This window comes from Tamandua tetradactyla, chromosome 6, assembly GCF_023851605.1.
Source record: "Tamandua tetradactyla isolate mTamTet1 chromosome 6, mTamTet1.pri, whole genome shotgun sequence".
Classification (NCBI taxonomy): Eukaryota; Metazoa; Chordata; class Mammalia; order Pilosa; family Myrmecophagidae; genus Tamandua; species Tamandua tetradactyla.
The window spans coordinates 170,860,221-170,880,377 of record NC_135332.1 but is presented as its reverse complement, the minus strand read 5'-3'; the positions used below and the strand labels follow the sequence as shown (position 1 = coordinate 170,880,377).

At 42.5% G+C, this 20,157-nt stretch overlaps 1 protein-coding gene and 1 pseudogene across 1 annotated transcript in view; one reads left to right on the top strand and one right to left on the bottom strand.

Moving 5' to 3' along the window:
• LRATD2 (LRAT domain containing 2) overlaps nt 1–20,157 on the top strand; it is a 270,001-nt gene that overhangs the window by 118,593 nt on the left and 131,251 nt on the right. The window lies entirely within an intron of this gene.
• Nucleotides 4,325–4,929, bottom strand: LOC143686885 (sialomucin core protein 24 pseudogene; annotated as a pseudogene).

The following is a 20,157-nucleotide window of genomic DNA, read 5'->3' as shown; positions in this document are numbered from 1 at the left end:
GGAGGCTGGTGCAATACTGGGCACATAATTGGAGGCTCAATAAATACCCGATAAATTGATTGATGCAGGACCCACTGCCCTGCCTCCCTTCCCAACTTCCTTTTCTCATCCCTCTCTCATATACATGACAAGCCTCTTCATTGCTAAAATTACTCTCTATATATTGAGATCTAACAATATGTCAAGTGCTACTGCAAACGCAAAGTTGTACATGACCCCTGCCTGGTGGATTTGACACTCCAAATAGCAGGAAAGAAGAAGTCATCTGTAAGAGCTGAGCTGCATACAAAGATTTCTCAGTTTGCAGGGCCCAGACAAAACAGAAGGGAAAACTAGAACTTGCTCTTCTTTTGCAAACAGTGGATTAGGTGGTTTGCTTGAATATTAAAGATAAGCAAACAAAAGAAAGCCCTCTTATTAAGCATATCCAGCCTTCAATTCAATTTAGTAGTGAAGAGCAAGTATAGATAAATTAGTGGATTAAAATTCTGGATTTCTAGCCTAGTCATGTATTTGCTTCTTGTTTGTTTATTGATAAATTCAACCACATATCAATTTATTCAACCCAAGAGTAAGCAGACTGATGCACTATGGGGTAGTTGGAAAGAATACATCATGTGGAATTTGCATGACTTTTTATAAGTCCCAGGGGTATTAAATTGCTCCTAGTCCCTAAAGTTCTCTAAGTCTCAGTTTATTGAGCTGTAACATGGACATGACACTTTCCCTTGCAATGTTGTTTCTGCCTGCTCTTCACTCACTTCCCCTTTTTTGGTAACAGCCCCTTGATCTTTCCTCATGGTACCACCCTACCCCTATGGGTGCAGCCTTCATTGAAGGTGTCCTGGGCCATCCCACCCAAGGTGTACAAGGAGTAGATAAGTGCTTCAAGCCAACCCAGTTGTACACCTGTCCTGGGAGTTAGGATTTTAAGGTGAGTTTATAAGGGCAGAAATGACAGGAACAAAATCATTCTGGAAGATGCATTCTGAGCAGGCTGTCAGAACCCTTAGAATAACTTCCACTCCTCGTCACCAACCTAGAAGCCAGGTTCCTTATCCCTTCCTTGCATTCTTTGTGTCTCCTCCTAGTCTACTCATAAATTTATTTATCTGAATATGGAAGCCAGAATTGGTCTCCTTTGCTTGTAGCCAAGAATCTTAATGGACATTTCTTATCGCCCTACCCCATTCCAGGAGCTAGAAGTAATGACTTTCTCATCTCAAATCCCATATTGGCTTGCTGATCTGTTCCTGGAACTTTACATGACTTCCCCCCTTACATTTTTGCCATTTTGAACCTATCTTGTCTAATTCACTTGTTCAAAGATAGAGACTCTGAGGTGTTGCCCCCTGGCTTCAAAGCTACATGTAGGGTGGGCCACGGTGGCTCAGTGGCAGAGCTCTCGCCTGCCATGTCCAAGACCTGGGTTCAATTCCTGGTGCCTGCCCATGTTAAAAAAAAAAAGCTACATGTAACCATGGGCAAATGACTGAACCATTTGGTGCTTACATTTTTAGGGGGCCTGGAGGAAGAGAGTAGAATATGTGTTTTGAGTCTTTTGAGAGTAAGTGAGAGGGAGGGGCAAGGTATGCAGTTTCTCCTTTCAGATGACCTGTCTCCTTAAGTCCCTCTTCCTCTCTTGGAGGAAACAGAAGAGCCAGCCATGTTTTGCTAGTGGAATTTAATCCACATGAAAGGATGGTGGAAACATTCTTTCCTATGAAGGTAATTGTTAAGAACAAAGCTGAGATCCTGTTTGTGTGCTTTGGGCAAGTCCCTTAACTTCCCTGAGGGCTGTTTCCTAATCTCTAAATGGAGATAATGATACTTGCATTTTATAGCCTTGCTGGGAGTACACAGAGGAAAATGCATCTAGTCTGTACAAAGTTCTCCACCAGTCTATGAATCCCATGAAGGCAGGTACCCTGGTTATGTTGTAAACCTTTTTCTTCCTACCTTTTCATTCAGGGCCCAATACATGGTAGACATTATGCTCATATTGGTTGGATGACTAAGTGGTAGCTGTGATTAAGGAAGAACAAAAGCAGACAGACAGTTGCTCAGAGCTGAAGTTTTAAGCCTAGGCACAGGCTGGAGCAGGGGAAGGTAGAACATGATTTAAGGTTCAAGATGGAATATGCACCAACAAAGAAAAGAAAAAAATACGGTTTTCTAAATCTAGATATCCTGATCGAATGATCAAATCTGGGGGTGAGTGGGAGTGGAGAATTTGTAAACTAATTACAATGAATTAGATGGTTAGAGCGTTTCTATGGGGTTGGGGCTGAGGGGGGGGGGGCATGACTGAAGGCACCTCCCTACCAGATCATTTCCTTTTCCTCTCTTGACACACACACCTGTCTACCCATATCTTAGAAAACATGGCCTTGCTAAAACACGATCCTGTATGTGCATTTCCCCTTCCGAATTTACTCATTGTCACCCTGCATTCTACAGGGTAAAGTCCAAATACAAAACCATTGCATCAGGCTCCCTGCTCTCCTGTCTAACTCAGTATCTGCTTCCTTCCTCCCAACTCCAGTATCAGAGATTGACTTGTTCAGCCTCCACTTGATTTTACATGCTTTACCTTCTGCCTGTATTTCTGTTCTTCAATTTACCTTCCTGGCAAATGCTTGTTCCTCATCTCACACCCAGCTCTAGCATCTCCTTCCAGAGAATTTTGGTTCCCCTTTGTTTTAGTTTCCTAGAGCTCCTGTAAAAAGGCACCACAAACCAGATGGCTTAATGCAATAGAAATTTATCATCTCACAGGTCTGGAGACTATAAATATGAAACTAAGGTGTCAGCAGGGTCATGCTCCTTCTGAAACTTGTAGGAGAGACTCTTTCCTTGCCTCTTCTAGCTTCTGGTGTTTGTTGGCAATCTTTGTCAGTCCCTGGCTTGTAGACATAGCCCTGAACTCTCTGCCTCCTCCAACTTCAAATGGCTTCTCCCCAATGTCTGTCTGTGTCTCTTCCCTGCTTTTAGGCCCACCCTAGTTCAGTTTGGACTCATCTGAATAGTCACATCTTCAAAGACTTTACTTACAACTCAGGTCACAATCAAGGCACCGGTGATTAGGCCTTGAGCATATCTTTTTGGAGGACACAATTTGTGCTGGTTTGAAAGGTTGTATGCCCCCAAGAAAAGTCATGTTTTAATCAAAATCCCATTTTATGAAGGTAGAATAATCCCTATTTAATACTGTATGTTTGAAACTGTAATTAGATCATCTCCCTGGATGATGGATTTAGTCAAGAGTGGTTGTTAAACTGGATTAAGTGATGACATGTCTCCACCCATTTGGGTTGGTCTTGATTGGTTTACTGGAGTCCTATAAAAGAGGAAACATTTTGGAGAATGGGAGAGTCAGAGAGAGCACAGAATCCACAAAGCAGAGTCCACCAGCCAGCGACTGTTGGAGATGAAGAAGGAAAACGCCTCCCGGGGAGCTTCATGAAATAGGAAGCCAGGAGAGAAAGGTAGCAGATGATGCCATGTTCGCCATGTGCCTTTCCAGCTGAGAGAGAAGGCCTGACTGTGTTCACCATGTGTCCTTCCACTTGAGAAAGAAACCCTGAACTTCATCGGCCTTCTTGAACCAAGGTATCTTTCCCTGGATGGATACCTTTGATTGGAAATTTTTATTGACTTGTTTTAATTGGGACACTTTCTCGGCCTTAGAACTGTAAACCAGCAGCTTATTAAATTCCCCTTTGTAAAAAGCCATTCTGTTTCTGGTATATTGCATTCCAGCAGCTAGTAAACTAGAACACAATTCAACCCACAACAGCTCTATCCAAGCCCCTGTTGCATCAAAGTGTGAACATTTGTTTCTATTCTGGTCTCCTACACTGAACCACACTCTCCTCCAACACAGGGTATAAGTCTTCTTCATCTTTGCACATCTAGGTTTCAATAAATCTCATGAAAGTATGAATGACTGTTTTACAGCTTCCATTAGTTGAAAGCTGACTGTGTGCCAGACATCATGCTAAACATTTTATATACATACCTCACTCAGCTTCCAGATGTGAAGAAACTGAGAATCTCAGGCTTACAGAGATTAAGTAACTTGCTCAAAGCCTTCTGTTGAGTAAGTGGTAGAGTGAGGACTTAAATATAGGTCTCCAGAACTGACTCTGTTGAACCTCAAATACTTAATGAACATATACTGTGTTCAGGATTAGTAATTGTAATGTTTTCTAATTCTAGCACAAAATTGCTTTAAAACATCCTTCTTTTAAGTATCAGGACCCAGGAAGGAGGGTTTTATATCTGCCATTCAGAAAAGTCAGAAACAAAAGTTAATGGTAGCTTGAGAGATATTACTTTTGTTTCAGTGAATTACTCGAATGAACCATCAGTCTGTGTTAATCTGGAGATATTTTACAGAGTGTGATAATTTCGTTCTTTAGATTTACAGAATTTATAGAGAAAGAAAATTACAGCCTGCACACCTAAGACAAGGACAATTCCGCCAATGAAACTGGCTGCATCAAAGGTAGACTTTCGTGCAGGTTGCGAGGTTGGAGTCAAGGTGGTATTTGTCATACCTGATGTAATGACAGTGGGGGAAGCTGTAGGAGAGGAAGGCTGAATTGTGGGTTTAGCAGAACACAATTTTGTGCTGTTCACCACGTGGCAATCACTAACTGTTGAATTATGTGAACAGTAGTTCTTATCTTCTTTACATTCTATCCAGAAGCAGGTAGTATTAGCAATGCTAGCATTGACACAGGAAAAGCAGTTGTTATAGCTTTCACAGATTCCTGGTGCTAGAGTGGTGGCCAGCGCGGAGGTCGCCGGGGGCGTCGGGGAAGTCTTGACGGTGGTGGACGCTGGGGTTGGGGGTTCAACCGTGGTCGTAGTGAGGCTGCTGTTTGCCAAATGAGCATCAATCAGGTGGCTTTTTGGCTCCATTTAAGACATGGTATAAATTTGTAAATCTAAAACTACTAAACTGTATCCTTAGAGTAAACTTTTGTGCTTGATAAGTTATTTTTTCTACATTAGAAATAAAATGCCACACAGGGAATTACATTCCAGATTTAAAGAAATGAAGGGATACAAACCATTAATGTATAGCAGGTTATTGTTCATACTTGTAAAGCACCTTATATCATTGAGAAAATAAAGAACAGTGCCTTAAAAGACAAAAAAAAAAAAAAAGTTAATGGTAGCAAAGAGGAAGGGGAGAGACATCAGACTGATAAGCTGATGAGAAGGAGGCTTCTCTGCACTCCTTCCCATAGGTGTGAAATGTGTTCTTAACATTCCAAGACAAAAGGCTCTGGATAATAAAAAAGGAAGCACTTTGATCCCAGAGGTCTGGAATGCATGAATGAGGTGGTCTGTTTTTTGTCTCTGATGTTTATTGCCTACTTTTCTAAGCTCCAAGGTTCACATTTTTATAAGTCAATAGGAAATATTGCTCTAACCACCCTTCCTACCTACAAATACAGTCTTTACAGTAAGATCCAATGTACCCAGTGCCCAGGAGCACAGCTATCCCAAGTTCCCCACCATCCTTTGCACAGGCCATGCTGCCCCTGGCCTGAAAGCCCCTTTTCCTCCCATGCCCCAAACTAGCTGTTGACATCCCTCCAGGATCAGCTCATGGGTCTCCTACTCCAGGAAGGCTTCCTGAACCTCATGATCAGTGCATCCATTTTGCATTTGCCTCCACAATTTTATCTTCCACTCTCAGAGGTGGGTTGACCTTGAAGCCAAGGCAATGATGCTTAAATTTCATGGCCCCTCCCCACATGGGTCCCTCTGAGTTCTAGACATCACTGGGTGATGCAGAGCAACCTACCTGGCCTGTGTGGGTGCCTTAAAGGTAACCAGTATAGCCAGTTCACTTGTCGAATCATTATAGCCCTTACCTTCTACTTAAAGAGCATTTCCTGCCACTTCCACTTCTCTGCCTGACTTTCCAGCAGCCAGATGGGTTATGCACATGATGAAATGGCAGCTGTCACCTGGAGTGGGGCAAGACAGCCTGCCCTCCCTTGTGGCTCAGCCAGATGCAGTGCTTCATGGTCATTTAACCATTGTCTACATATATATATATATATATATATATATATATATATATATACAAGTCCCACCCCCTCAGCTATTACTTCTGAAACTGCCACAGCGGATGTATGAAAACTCAGCTGTAGAATCTTCACATGCATGCAAGCCTACCTAGGGGTTATTATTACTAATAACGTGTTTTAAAAGCAGGTGCCATGTACTGTATACTCACCCTGAGCTAGAAACTGTGCTAAGAGCTTTCTCATTGAACACTGCATGATTCTGACATGGTGTGTGTCCTTATTCCCCTCCCATTCCTTGGATGTGAAGCTAAGATCAAGGTAACTTAAATAACATGCTCAAGGTCGCATAATCAGGAATTGGGGAATTCTGGATTTAAACCCAGATCTGCTGTCACTGATAAGCTTTTGCTATTTTTACCTGTCAGTAGAGATGATAAGTCTTTCCAACCTCACAGCATCATTATCTGGCTTTGTTGTAACAATGCCTATAAACGGATCATGGGCAGGTCAGTGGAACTCTAGGAGAGGCAATTGGGTAAGTTCTCTTCTCTGTTTTTTGTCTCCGATGTTTATTGCCTACTTTTCTAAGCTCTGAGGTTCACATTTTATAAGTCAATAGGAAATACTGCTCTAACCACCCTTCCCACCTACAAATACAGTTTTTAACAGTAAGAACCAAAACAATGAGGAATCTAAGAAGGGAAATACAGATTACATCAGTATTTCTCAGACACTGTGCCAATCTAAAAAAGAAAAACGATTTATTCTTATCTATTAGTTTTTCTACAATGCTCTGGAAACAGTTCTGAGTCGTCACATATATCAGAACTTCATCCTTTTTATGGCTGAATAATATTCCATTGTACAAGGGCATCATGTTGAGTGAAATAAACCAGACACAAAAGAACAAGTATTGTATGATCACACAGATGTAAAATAATTAGAATAAGTAAAATCATAGAATTACAGACAAGAATACAGGTTACCAGAGGCCAGGGTGGAGGGAGGGAATGGAGAGTTACTGCCGAAATTGTATCTGAACAATTTGTTTCTGTTTAAGTTGATGGAAAAGTTTTGGTGCTGGGTGGTGGTGACAGTAGCACAGGTTGTGAAGGTAATTAACACTGAATTCCATATCTGAGTGTGATTTAAAGGGGGAGCCATGAGGCTGCCCGTGGTGTGACACCAAATCCCAGACTGACTTGCAAAGCCTACTCCACAGTTTGACTGGGCTCTGCCCAGAGATGTTTTCATTAACATCCACTTGTATTTAGGTTGAATTACGTGAAATTCCTGCTTTTCAAGGTTTAAAGGAAAAAAGGTCAAATATTGTCAACTTCATGAGAATCAATCTAAAGGTAATTTGGGACTGAAAGGGGAAATATTACCTCTTCTTTTTGGATTGTCCTCCTTATGTTTCCTATTTCCCAAGAATAGCAACCCAAAAGTCAGCCATGGTTTATGCTGGGGCTCGAACAGAGTAACGAAGGAAGAGAAGAGACCCTTGGAAAGGAAGGGAGAATGGAGGAGGGGTGGCAACTTATTTCTACTTCCATATCTTTGCTCATGGAACTCCCACCTTCAGTCCCGTGCAGAGGATTCCCGCCTGCCTCTGCACTCCCACAGGGCTCTGGAGAACCCCCTCGAGCTTCTCCATGCTGAGCTGAATTATATCATTTTTTGTGGACCCAAGCCTTTCCCAGTACCTGGATAATGAACACCCAAACAGATCGCAGGTTTCTTGGTCTCAGACAGGTGATGTGATTTCCTGGAAGAATGAGAACGAAACTCACACACAGAATTCTTGAGTCCCAGCAACTCCCCCTCACGTGGCCTGTGACCATGACATTGCTGATATCCAAAGGGACTTTGTGAAATGATGGGAAAAGGGAAACTCTCAGGCACCAAAGCAGTGTTGAGTGTGGTTTCAATTTCTTGCATTCTCTACACCTGTCAGAACTGTTTCTTTTCCTTTAATTGGAAAAGTTATAGGTTTACAGAAAAATCTTGCATAAATACCAAGTTCCCATATACCCCCATCATAACCACCTTGCATTAGTGTGGTACATTTGTTACAATTCATGAAAGAACATTTTTTAAAAATTGAACTATAGTCCATCGTTTACAATAAGGTTCACTGTTTGCCTTGTACAGACCCGTGTTGTCGTTTTTTATCCTAACAACCTTCATACAGCCTAAAATTTCCCCCTTTAAATCACACTCAAATATGAAATTCAGTGCGTTAATTACCTTCACAACCTTTTGCTACTGTCACCACCACCCAACACCAAAACTTTTCCATCAACTTAAACAGAAACAAATTGTTCAGATACAATTTAGGCAGTAACTCTCCATTCCCTCCCTCCACCCTGGCCTCTGGTAACCTATATTCTTGTCTGTAATTCTATGATTTTACTTATTCTAATTATTTTACATCAGTGTGATCACACAATATTTGTTCTTTTGTGTCTGGTTTATTTCACTCAACACGATGCCCTTGTACAATGGGATATTATTCAGCCATAAAAAAGGATGACGTTCTGATATATGTGACAACTCAGAACTGTTTCCAGAGCATTGTAGAAAAACTAATAGATAAGAATAAATCCTTTTTCCTTTTTAGATTGGCACAGTGTCTCAGAAATACTGATGCAATCTGTATTTCCCTTCTTAGATTCCTCATTGTTTTGGTTCAGTGTAGAGCCCATTGCCTGAAAAGGTCCAAACCTTTTACTGAGACTTACTAAGATATAGAAATAGAAAGTGACAGAGGACCCAAGCCAACCAGGGAAATTAGCGTCAGACCAGGATGGCAACAGGCATAGGTTCAGGGACGGACCCCAGATTTCCTTCACAGCTGCAATTGGGACTGGATGGGGCAAAATGGGGGCATTCTGGGTAGGGCTGGGGGGAGCACATGACTGCTGGAAGAATTCCAGCTTGTTGCCATAAATGAAAACACCCTACACCTGCCAACCCCAGGAGTCTGAGACGCACACACATTGGCTCAGGGAACATTTTCACCAGGCCCTTTTTCCTTCGCCGCCTTTCTGAGGAGTGGCCAGTGCCAGCAGAGAGAGTGTGAGTGAGTGGATTCTCCTAGTGACCAGATCCTAAGGTGAATACTGTCATGAAGAGGGAAGTCTTCAGGAGGCGGGCCTATGAGTGAGTCAAGGCTCTCCTGCGGCCATAATTGAAGGGATGGCACAGCCTATAAGTGTCCTTATTTTGCTGCTCTCCTCTCCTCTCCTCTCCTTCCTTCTTCCTTCCTTCCTTCTTTCCTTCCTTCCTTCCTTTCTTCTTTCTTCCCTTCCTTCCTTCCTTCCTTCCTTCTTTCTTCCCTTCCTTCCTTCTTTCCTTCCTTCCTTCCTTCTTTCTTTCCTTCCTTCCTTCCTTTCTTCTTTCTTTCCTTCCTTCCTTCCTTTCTTCTTTCTTCCCTTCCTTCCTCCCTCCCTCCTTCCCTCCCTCCCTCCCTTCCTCCCTTCCTTTCTTCCTTGTGAAATTTACCCTGTAATCTGGAGCAAGCTCCTTCATTTCTTCTGCTTGTGGAGCTCTGGGTGGCTCAGGACTGGATCTGTTTTGTTTCATTTGGTTTGTGTCCATCAGACAAAGGCATCTGCAGACATTCCGGTGGAGCAAAGAGTTCACCTCTGAGAGCTGTGAAGCCCAGTTCCAAGCAAGTATGTTAAATAAGGGAACGGGCCCTGAGGTCCAAAGTCTTTGCTATGCAAGCACTTAGAGCCTCAGGTTTCTCATCTGTAAACTAGGGGTGGGAGAGACCACCCACCTCACAGAGGTGCTGGTGTGAGGGGTTCACTGAAATAAAGCACATACAACACTGTCTGTAACATAGAAAGTTATTGATAAATGCTAGCTAACAAGTGTCGTTCTTTACTTGAAACTTTTTATTTTGGAATAAATTTAGATTCACAGAAAAGTCACAAAGATAATACAGATAATGCCCAGATATCCTTCTCTTAAATTCTCCTATTGTAAATATCATACACTGTTTTCTTAGTCAAAACTAAGAAATTAACACTGGTACAATATCATGAACTATGCTGTAGACTTTATTTAAAATTCACTAGTTTTCCTATTAATATCCTTTTTCAATACGTTAAGTTGTTGTTATTACAAATAGTTGTGTGATCTTGAAGATGTCATGATATCTATCTCAGTCCTAGTTTTCTCATCTGTCTCAGGAAGATTTAGGACATATTGCGTCTAAAATTTTATGATTCTGTGGCATGATTATGCTATATTTGTGTATGGAATGAAAACTCAAAGACCTAGTATGCTCAAGGGACAACTTGCTAGACTAAATTCAAGAAGGGAAAAGTAGTTTGAGAAGTAGACCCAGTATAACCCACCAGCAAGACTAACATCCCACATTTCATCAATTATAAGATGCACTTTTTGCATGTTAACATCTCTAAAATTGGTGGGTGTTTTACTCTAAGGCCATTACATAGTTTATTTGTCAACTTTTTTTTTTTTAGTGTTAATAACTGATGATATGTCTTAAAAATCAAGGGACTCCTAGATTTGCCAAATCTAGCGTGTGGCCAGCCTGGTTGCAGGCACTGCAGGGAAATGAAGAAAATATAATGAGTTTCCACTTCTCTGGAAGTGATATTTCTGATCATCGAACATAGCTATGGAAGTGGAAATGGGTATAACGGGCCAGCAGAACCAAAGTACTATGACACTACTGGATCATTTTATTTGTCAGAGAAGAACTGTTTTACTCAGCTCTTCATTCAGTCTCTGTATAAATTTGGGCAGCAGATGAACTCTTATATTCCTTGAGAAGGGATGACCAACAGCAAAAGACTATCCCTGAGTCATCCAGAAAAGGTGCAGTTATGTTTTGTGTTCTCTGTTTAAAATCAAAGCAATTCTAAAAATTAGTTAGTTGATAAACTTGGCAAGTTCCCATCCACTTAGAGATTAGCCCATAGTTCAAACATTGATGAATAAGGCGTTATTCATAGTGTGTGCTCTAGGTTCTTCTTTCAACGGCAATTCTCCTAAACCTTTTATTTTTTGTTTTGTTTTGTTTTTTCTTTTAAAACTTTTGAGAAAGAGGTGTAGCACAATCACCTCCGCCTGCAGCCCTCTGTAAGAAACCACGGGAACTGCTCACATCCTCCTCTGGAAGGCAGTGGCACGCACACACACACACACACACACACACACACACACACTATTCTAAATGATTTACATATCCCCCAACGACCCTTGGAAGTATTATTGCATCTCAAATTTACAAATGAGGAAACTGAGGCACAGAAAAGCTTCGCTATTAAGGTCACTGCCTTAGTGAGTGGCAGAGCAGGGGTTTGGATCATTTCACGTGGACTACCCCGAGCATCCCTCTATTTCAGCACTTCTCTCTCCGCAGGGCAATGATCTGATTACCAGCTGGTAAACGTGAGGTCTCTGGGTCAGGGCCTACTTCCTCATTAGCTTCTATTATTAATTCATTTATTTGTATTTTAGAGCAATTGTAGGTTTACAGAAATATCACACAGAAATTACAGAATTCCCATTTACCCTCTCTCACATACGCAGTTTTCCCTATTACTATCATTTCGTACTATCGTGACGCCTATGTTACAATGCACAAAGTGATATTATAATTATGCTGTTAACTTTAGCTCATGGTTTACATTTGGGTCCACTCTTTGTGTTGCGTTATGGGTTTGTGTGCATGTGTGTGGTAATTTATACATAATCTAATGTTTCCCTTTTTCCATTTTTTTTAATATACAGCTCAGTGATGTTAATTGCACATACAAAGCTGTGCCTCCATTCCCGCCCTTCATTGCCAGATGGCCATTTCATCCCCAGGGATTTGGCAAGGAGACTGGAGGATATGGGCTCAGCAGGAGGCTGGCACCCCAGGGCCAGTTCCTTCAGGGATTCCTAGCTGTTCCAGAGCCGAGTATTTCACAGGCATTCACCCAGTTCCTAAACGCATTCAGGCCTCATCTTGCTGACCCAACTCATTTCCCCTTTCACATATGTGAAATGAGGATGGTACCATCTGCCCTTCCCCGTCCCTGTTATCACCAGGAGTATAATGCAAAAACACTTTAAAGAGAATAAAGTGTGTGACAGTGGCAAGGCAATTTAATAATTAGCAAAGCTTTAAGCATACATAAAAAGGCTGTGTTACAGCATCAGAAGCTAACTATGCTGCACAAACCAATTAATAATGCTGGAACAATTCATACATGCAATGCAATTATCTTTTACCTCTAATTTGTCCATTATGTTGCCTTTAGAATAATCTCTCTTTAAAGGTGAAAACCTGTGACAAATTCCACTTTGTCTATTGAGTCAGTCCTAAAAACAACAAAGATGACAACTAGCATTTAATGAGGAACTACTTTGCACCTGATGGCCTTGGCTCAAAGCACAGTAATGCCTCGTGCTGTAATCTTGGCAAAGTTACTCAACCTCTGTGTGCCTCAGTTTCTTTATCTGCAGAATAGGATAGCAATAGAACCTCCAGGCCTGCTGTGTTGTGAGGGTTGTACAGTGCACAAAGGAACCAGATCTGAGGGAGGATCATTTATATTGTAGAAATGAGAGATGTGCATATGTAACTGAGAAATTGGGATTTAAGGGATGGAGTAATGATTTTGATTACTGAATCATTTTATAGATACTCCTTTTTACTTTCTGGGTTATTACAGTAGACACAGGGAAATATCTGAAATCCCTAAACGATAATTCAGCCACCCTGATATCTGAAATGATATCTAAAAGCCTTATCCTGTGCCTCTGATTATCTTATCATTTTCTTGTGGGAGAAAGACCCTAATGCTAATGGAGAATCTGAAGTCAGCCATTAACTGTTTTCAGCCCCAGACATTTATAAATCCTATCAGCTAGACTCTGCCATTGAAAGATAACTTGTTTCCCTTCCTTTTGGCTTACAACTTTAGTAAGGTATTTAGTATTGAAATAATAGCTCTGCTTTCTCTCCTTTCAGCTTTCCTTCTATTGAAATGATGATAACACTGCCTCCTTTTCTGCTTTGAACTATTCAAAATGACCTCATCTCCCCTTGTTAAAAGTCTTAAAACCCTTGAACACCCCCAAACTCCTGGAGACAAATTTTGGGTCTCTAGGCCATCTATCTGCTCTCCTACTATGTGCCTTGTAATAAATTCTTTCACTCTTGGAAACCCTGGTGTTTCAGGAATTGGTTAGTGAGCTCATTGGGCAAAAGAATTCATGGCTTTTATCCAGTAATATATATTTATCACCAGCTTTCTAAAGACACTAATAAATTGTCTTGTTCTAACAAAACAGTGTATTTTGACAATATTTCAACAGTTACAAGTAAAGCGTCTTGAAGAAGTTTTGAGCACATTGCAGCTTTGAGTACAAGTTCCAGATAGACCAGGAGTAACCTTAAGTGCCTAACTCTTGGGTTGCTATGGGGATTGAGTAAGGGACAGAAGCGCACAGAACAGTGCTAAGACAAACGTGAGAACCTAGAAGGGGCAGCAATTATAATTTATGCTCAAACCAGCAACCACTCTTATTTCTCATCACATTTTTTTATATGCTGTGTGGTGGGGGTCACATTTCATTTTTTTTCCATGTGAGTATCCCCGTATGGCAGCACCATTTGTTGAAAATTTTTTTTTGCGGGGGAGGGGGCCGGGAATCGAACCTGAGTCTCCCACATGGCAGGCAAGAATTCTACCACTGAACAACCCTTGCACCCCTAAAAGGAAAGATTTTTAAACCCTGTTTTATTAATAAAGAGAATCGTGGAGATGTTAAATAATACCATCAAAGTCAACTGGGTAGTGCATGGGAGGGCTTGGGATTTAAACTGAGACCCGTCTGAGGGAGACTGTGTCCATAACCGTGGCTCTGTGCCGCCTCCCAGGTGTGCTTCCCTCTGCACATGCCCCTCTGCATCCCCGCCCCGCCGGCCAGGGGCACCTGACCACACCCACCAGGCCTCCGCCCTGCACACAGCACTGGAAAGGCGGTGCAGCCAAATTCATCCTCGATTGCTGGCTGGGGCTTCTTTGGTCAAATCTGTTCTCCCATCACAGTGACATAATCTCAGACTGTTTTTCTGTCTGTTTGTAGATTAAAGGCAGGTTTGGGGGGTCTGTTTCCTGCTTGCTTGCATTTCCCCTGAACTACCCCTTGATTCCCACTTAGATTTCCAAGGGGAGAGGTGGGGGCGAGGGGCTGGGGTGATAGATTGGGAGCCTTTTCTCAAATCATGGCCTTTCCCACCTGTCCGCGCGCGAGAAAGAGACATCTCTCACCACCTCCAAGGGTGGAATCTCCCCAGCAGCTCAGTCCCTGGGAACCAGCCCCCTCCATGGTTTGCAAGTGTTGGGGTTGCCGGCAGAAATGGGGTTCACACAGTGCTGGATGGAACAATATTTACTCCTATAGAGAAGGGCAGAGGAAAGTCACCGTCACTGGTGGGGGGGGTGGTCTCTCATGGCTGGGGTGCCCGCTGGCCAGCGACAGATAAAACACCCAGATGTGAGTAGCATGCCATAATCAGATTGTCTCCAGAAAATATTTGCATCTGATCAGGACAAGAGGGAAAAATAGGGGATGGAATGCACCTGCAGTCCCATTATCTACTACGGGATTGGATTTTCTCTAGCAAGGCCAGCACATCTGGTCCTGAGCACAGGATGTATTTGTGGGTCCCTGGGAGTGGTGGCAGGTCATGCTAGGACTGTCCCCTACCACCCCACCACCTTATCACATGGGAGGAAAAGGTGTGGTGAGAAGAAAAATCCAAGGATAAGAGCTCTGAGTAGAAGCAACAATTGCCCCCATAGGAATTCTGCTTACAATCTTTATTCCTCATAATCATTCTCTACTCGCCTCCCTTTTCTTCCTTTCCACCTCCCTCTTCTGCAACCCCATTGTGTTCTTGACATCTGTTTCTTCTTTGAGCCAAAGCAAAATGCCTCTGTACTTGTGGAAGAGCCGAGTCTGGGGGAAATAGCCATATCCTTGACCTCCCATAGAGGTCAGAAGGGTTTGGCTGCTAATGCTGGCAATGGAAGCCAGGTCTACTGGCCATGTAGATGAACGTAGCTGGAACATGTCCACTTAAGTATTCCAACTGGCAGAGGGCAAAGTAGTGGAAAGAAGTTTTGATGCTTTGTGGAAGCAGCTTTCAACAAATCAGACATCTTTTTCTGTCATATTAAAAATCCATGGGAATGCTGTATTTTTCTTAATGTAGAAATAGTGCTTTAAATTTGTTACCAAAGGTAAGATGTATGTTCCCAAGACTTTTTGTGTAAGCTAATAATAGATAAGTCAAGAGCATGTCCTTGATACAAATGTCTAAAAATTATCTTGATGATGAATACACAACTATGTGATAATTTTGTGAGCCACTGATTGTTCACCATGCATGGACTATATGCGTGTGAAGATTTGTCAATAAAAATATTGGAAAAAAAGGAATATGTCTTTATTTCCAAATTGATTACACCAGTGACACCAGAAAAGCTACATGTATCAGTCAGGGTCACCTCGTTATGCTGTGGTAATAAATAAGCCTTTCTCGGTAGCATAACACAATGCTGACTTCTTCTTTCCTCATGCCACAATCTATCACAGGGGTCACAAATGACTGCAGGTTCCAGAAAGGTGATGTAAATGGTTGAATGGACCTAGTTCCCTCGTGATGAGCTAAGGAACCCATGCCTTCTTCTGAAGAAGGGGCTGTGCTACCTTAGAGGAGAAGAGGCAGGTGTCCAAATCCTCCAGCCTTTCAATTGACAAAGGAAGTTGGGACTTTGCAATATCAAATGTCTAGCTTTTACATCTTATTAACACATCCCAACTTAAAAAAAATTAAAAGCCTGTATAGGCCAAACAAAAACCTCAGGCCTCTGGTTGGCAATTTGTTTGAAAGCGACTACCCAACAATGCTCATTCTGGTTTTCTCATGCTCACCATCCTCTGAGACCCATGCGAGTTTCAGCTTTGATCAAAATTCCAAGAGGAGACAGTGAAGTCCTGTTTAGCAAGCACAAAGGACTTCATCTGTTGGCACCATGTGGAAAACCAGGAGACTCAAATGATAAGACAAAACAAACCTGTAAAGACATTATTAATAAATATACAGACTAGGGGTGAAAAGACCAGAAAATAAGCTGGCCTTTGAAAGCTCTTGTTCTATTATTTGTAAAGATTGGAGTTCTTGTTTATTTAAATGCACTTGCCAGGGAAATTTGAATTGGAGTCAGTATCAATACAGTAGCTTCAATTTTTTATAATGCCATTATCTTAATTACCTTCAGAAAAGAGTTATTGAGTTCCAGAAGACATGCTGCAGAACTGAACCCTGAGGCAGGGGAAGGAGGGAGAGTGGTGTAGAGTGTCTTAAGGTAACAAGAATGAATTAAGCATCATCTACATGCTTTGCACAGGATCATAATCATACTGTGTTGCTCAGAAATCACATTGGAAAATGGACTTTATTACTCAGCTCTAACCAAGAAAGAGAAGACAATTTAAGAATTTGCCACAGAGGGAATCATCACATAAAATAGGTTACACGAGTAATGAGTGAGGCCGATAAACCCAATGAGAGTGAAGGACCTGAAAAATTAGCCACCCAGAAAATGTGGGAAGCCACTACCACCTTTGGTCTGAAGGGACAGAGGGACAGTCTGTGTTATCAGAGCCCAGTCCCAGGATCACCTAAAGAAGCCAGGATTCTGGTGGAGCTTGTCCAGTAGGGGCTGGAGCTGGGGAAGAGACTCAGCTGCCACTATAGGCTCACCCAAGGTGCAGAGGAGGAAAAGTATTTATGTTTCCTCTTCCTCCTACCTTCCAAACCTCCTTCAGTGCCTCTGTTTAGCCAGAAGCCAGTTGCTATTGAGCCTGGGAAACATTGTCTAAAAGAACATGGGGGAGAGAAAGACACAGAGGGAACACAGGGCTAGGGTTGGTACAGAAATCATCCCCAAATTGCAGCAGCTTAACACAGCCAAAGTCCACTTCCATGGTGCTGGGCAAGGCAGATGGGCAGCGATGTCTACTCCGCGGTCATCCGAGAGCCCAGGAGGAGGGAAGTGGGTATCCCTTGCCACTTCCTCCCGCACTCACTTGCTGGTGGCTAGGAAGTGATTGTGGTGGAACTGGTTCTTAAAACTTCTACCCAGAAGTGACTCCCTCACTTTTACTCACATTTCAGTGGCCACAGCAAGTCACGCATCTACACCTAAATTTCAAACAAGAGGAGGAAGAATAGTTCTACTGCATTCCCAGATGGCCAGGAGCCAGAAATATTTGGTGAATAGCTAAGCGAGGGGTCAAGTACGAATACAAAAATGATAAGCTATATTCACACTTTGGACCCTGTGGCTTCCTGATGGCTTGAGGCTGGTTTGATGGTAAAAAGTCAGGGCTTCAGAGCCAGACAAAATTGAATTCAAATCCCAGCTCCTTCTCTTCATAGATATATGATCTTGAGTAAAGTACTAATGTTTCTGATCTATTTCCTCATTGGTAAAGAGTAGGTGTTGTAGTTATACCATTTCATAGGTAGAAGGGTCACTGAAATGGTCCATGTAAAGTGTTTTGCACAGTGCTAGAAGAGAAACTTGGATGAAATTAGCTGTTATTACTTTATTGACCATTTCTTTCCCTTTTAGCAACTAACAGGCAGTAGTGTTGGTTGGATGAAATCCAATAACAACCCAGATGCTCAGCACAGGACTCAGATTCACTAGCCACCCTTGGTCCTGGGAGTCCGCGCAGCTCAGTTAATCCCTCTGAGCCCAGGAGCTGGAGAGGGTATAGGTCACCTCTAAGCCCCACAATGTCCTCAGGATGGACCCACTGGTCCAGCTCTCAGTAACTTGCCCAGGTATTGTCAACACTCATTGTGAAATCCACTCCATCCTTGCACAATTAAGGAGAGTAAGCCTATCCAGACATATTTGAGGCCAAATCTACCATATTGGTTTAGTGTCTCACACGTGCAGGTCACTTTCCATAGCATTCCTTATTTCATCCCTGCATTAAAACCTGAAGTTAGGTATCAGTTTCTTGTCCGAAAGAGGAAACTCAGGCTCAGAGAGAGTAAGCAACTTGACAAAGATCACATGGCTAGTTAGTTGTAGAGGCCAAATTTAACTTCATGTCTGCCTACTCCAAACCCATTTTTGTCCTCATTCATTCATTCAACAAACATGAGTTGAATGCCCATCATGGTTCCAGTTCAACACTTAGAAGTGTATCTATCTTAGGCTTTGGGGAAACATATGAAAGGACCATAAAACCTGCATTCATCCTCAAGTATTTCATGGATATTTGATGTGAAGGCTATTTTGCTTTATTTTTTTCTGCCCAGCACCCAGAGTGATCCTTTTAAAGTATACGTCAGCTCTTGTCACTGCCCTGCTCAAAACCCTGGCCTTTAAACCCCTATAAGATGTGATCCCTCACTTCCTTATGAGTGGAATCTCTTTTCTTTTTCTTGTGGTGTTTTTCTTCCTGGTGCAATTGCACCTAGGTGTTCATGGACATGCTTACTGTTTGCCCACTGCCCGGTTGCTCATGCTTGGAACAGTGTGCCTGGCACTAGTGGCCCCTCTACATCGTGAAATTGATTGCACTCCTTCTATCGCACTCCATGGTGTACTTTCTGCACTGACTTTAAATGCTTTGTTGTCATGCAGAAACCTTGGAAAACTGACTTAGAGGTTTACTCTACAGTGAGATAGAATTACTGAAAGACTGAGGTGGCTTCATTCCAGATATCCTTTCCTCGAACTCCTTAGATGTTTGGGGCCTTGGAGAAGTGAGACATTGCCTATCCAAAATGCAGACTGACACAAGTTACGTCCACCTTCTTACCAGAAAGCAATCCAAGTGTCAGGGAGATGAAAAACCAGGCAATTAATCCACATAATAGAGGAAGGGGCATTTGGGGTTTGTGTGTGTTTGTGGGGGAATGCATAGATTGAGAACATGCCATATGAAATTATTGTTTTGTGGGTCAAAAAGGTAAGTGTTGGCAATTTCATAAGGTTCACCCTAATATATATGGTTGGGTATATGTGAGGTGAGCCTAAGTGTGAGTGTGTGGATTTCTCTGTACCTGTTAGTGAGTGTGGTTTAGTCTGTGTGGATGGAAGGATGGTTGTGGAGGTACACGGCAGGACAGTACACTTTGGTGTGTGTACAAGGATGGCAGGAGGAAGACACCTGTGCTTGGGTGGGGGTCAAGGAAGGAGGAGTTAATGCTGATGCTTGAGCTATCAGGACCAATGAGAGTTAGCCAGGTGCACTGGGGAAGGGATGGGAAGGGTGGTCCCACCAGACGGACCTCATGCTCAAGGGCCACGAATACCTGTAGGAAAGTCATCATGGCCAGATTACACAGTGAGGGGAGAGAGAGCTCCTTAAAGGCCTTGATACTTTTCCTTTTGTTGTACCCTGAGTTAAGCCCTAGGGCACCATCTACCCCATTTGAAAACAGCTGATTTCACAGCCCCTCAGCCTGCATGGTGGCTGCTCCGGCTTTTGTGTGCGTGTGTGTGGGGGGTGGTTTCCATCTGCTCCAACCCATCACAAATCCAATTTCATATTTGGCATAAAGTAAATCAGTTTCAAGAAATATCTTGTCATCATCCAAATCAAAATGCCACATTCAAAATGCTCAATGCCAGCTATGAAGAATTGTCAAGAGGGGTTGAGAAAGAGGACAAAATTTCCCTCCAGATAGGAGGGGAGAAAAACACATATTCGAATGCCACATAGTCACTTTTTGGTGTCATATGAAGCTGGAATACTTTTTTTAAAGCTTGGTCAATCTGTTTTTGCTGTTAACAATGCCTCCCTACCCCCACTCTGCAGATCCCTCTCTTCTGGAAGCTTCTAACAGTAAGGACTGCTTCTGGGTGTGAACAAACCTGTTTCTTCTGAATGTTTGAAAAAGTGGGCAAGACTTCCCAACTATATTAAGAAACAGTTCTTGGGTGTCTACTGCTCTCATGACTTTGCTGGGGTTTGGGGATGCAGGAGGATTCCTTGCAGCCCCCAAGCTTTTAGGCAGTTCTTCTTTAGG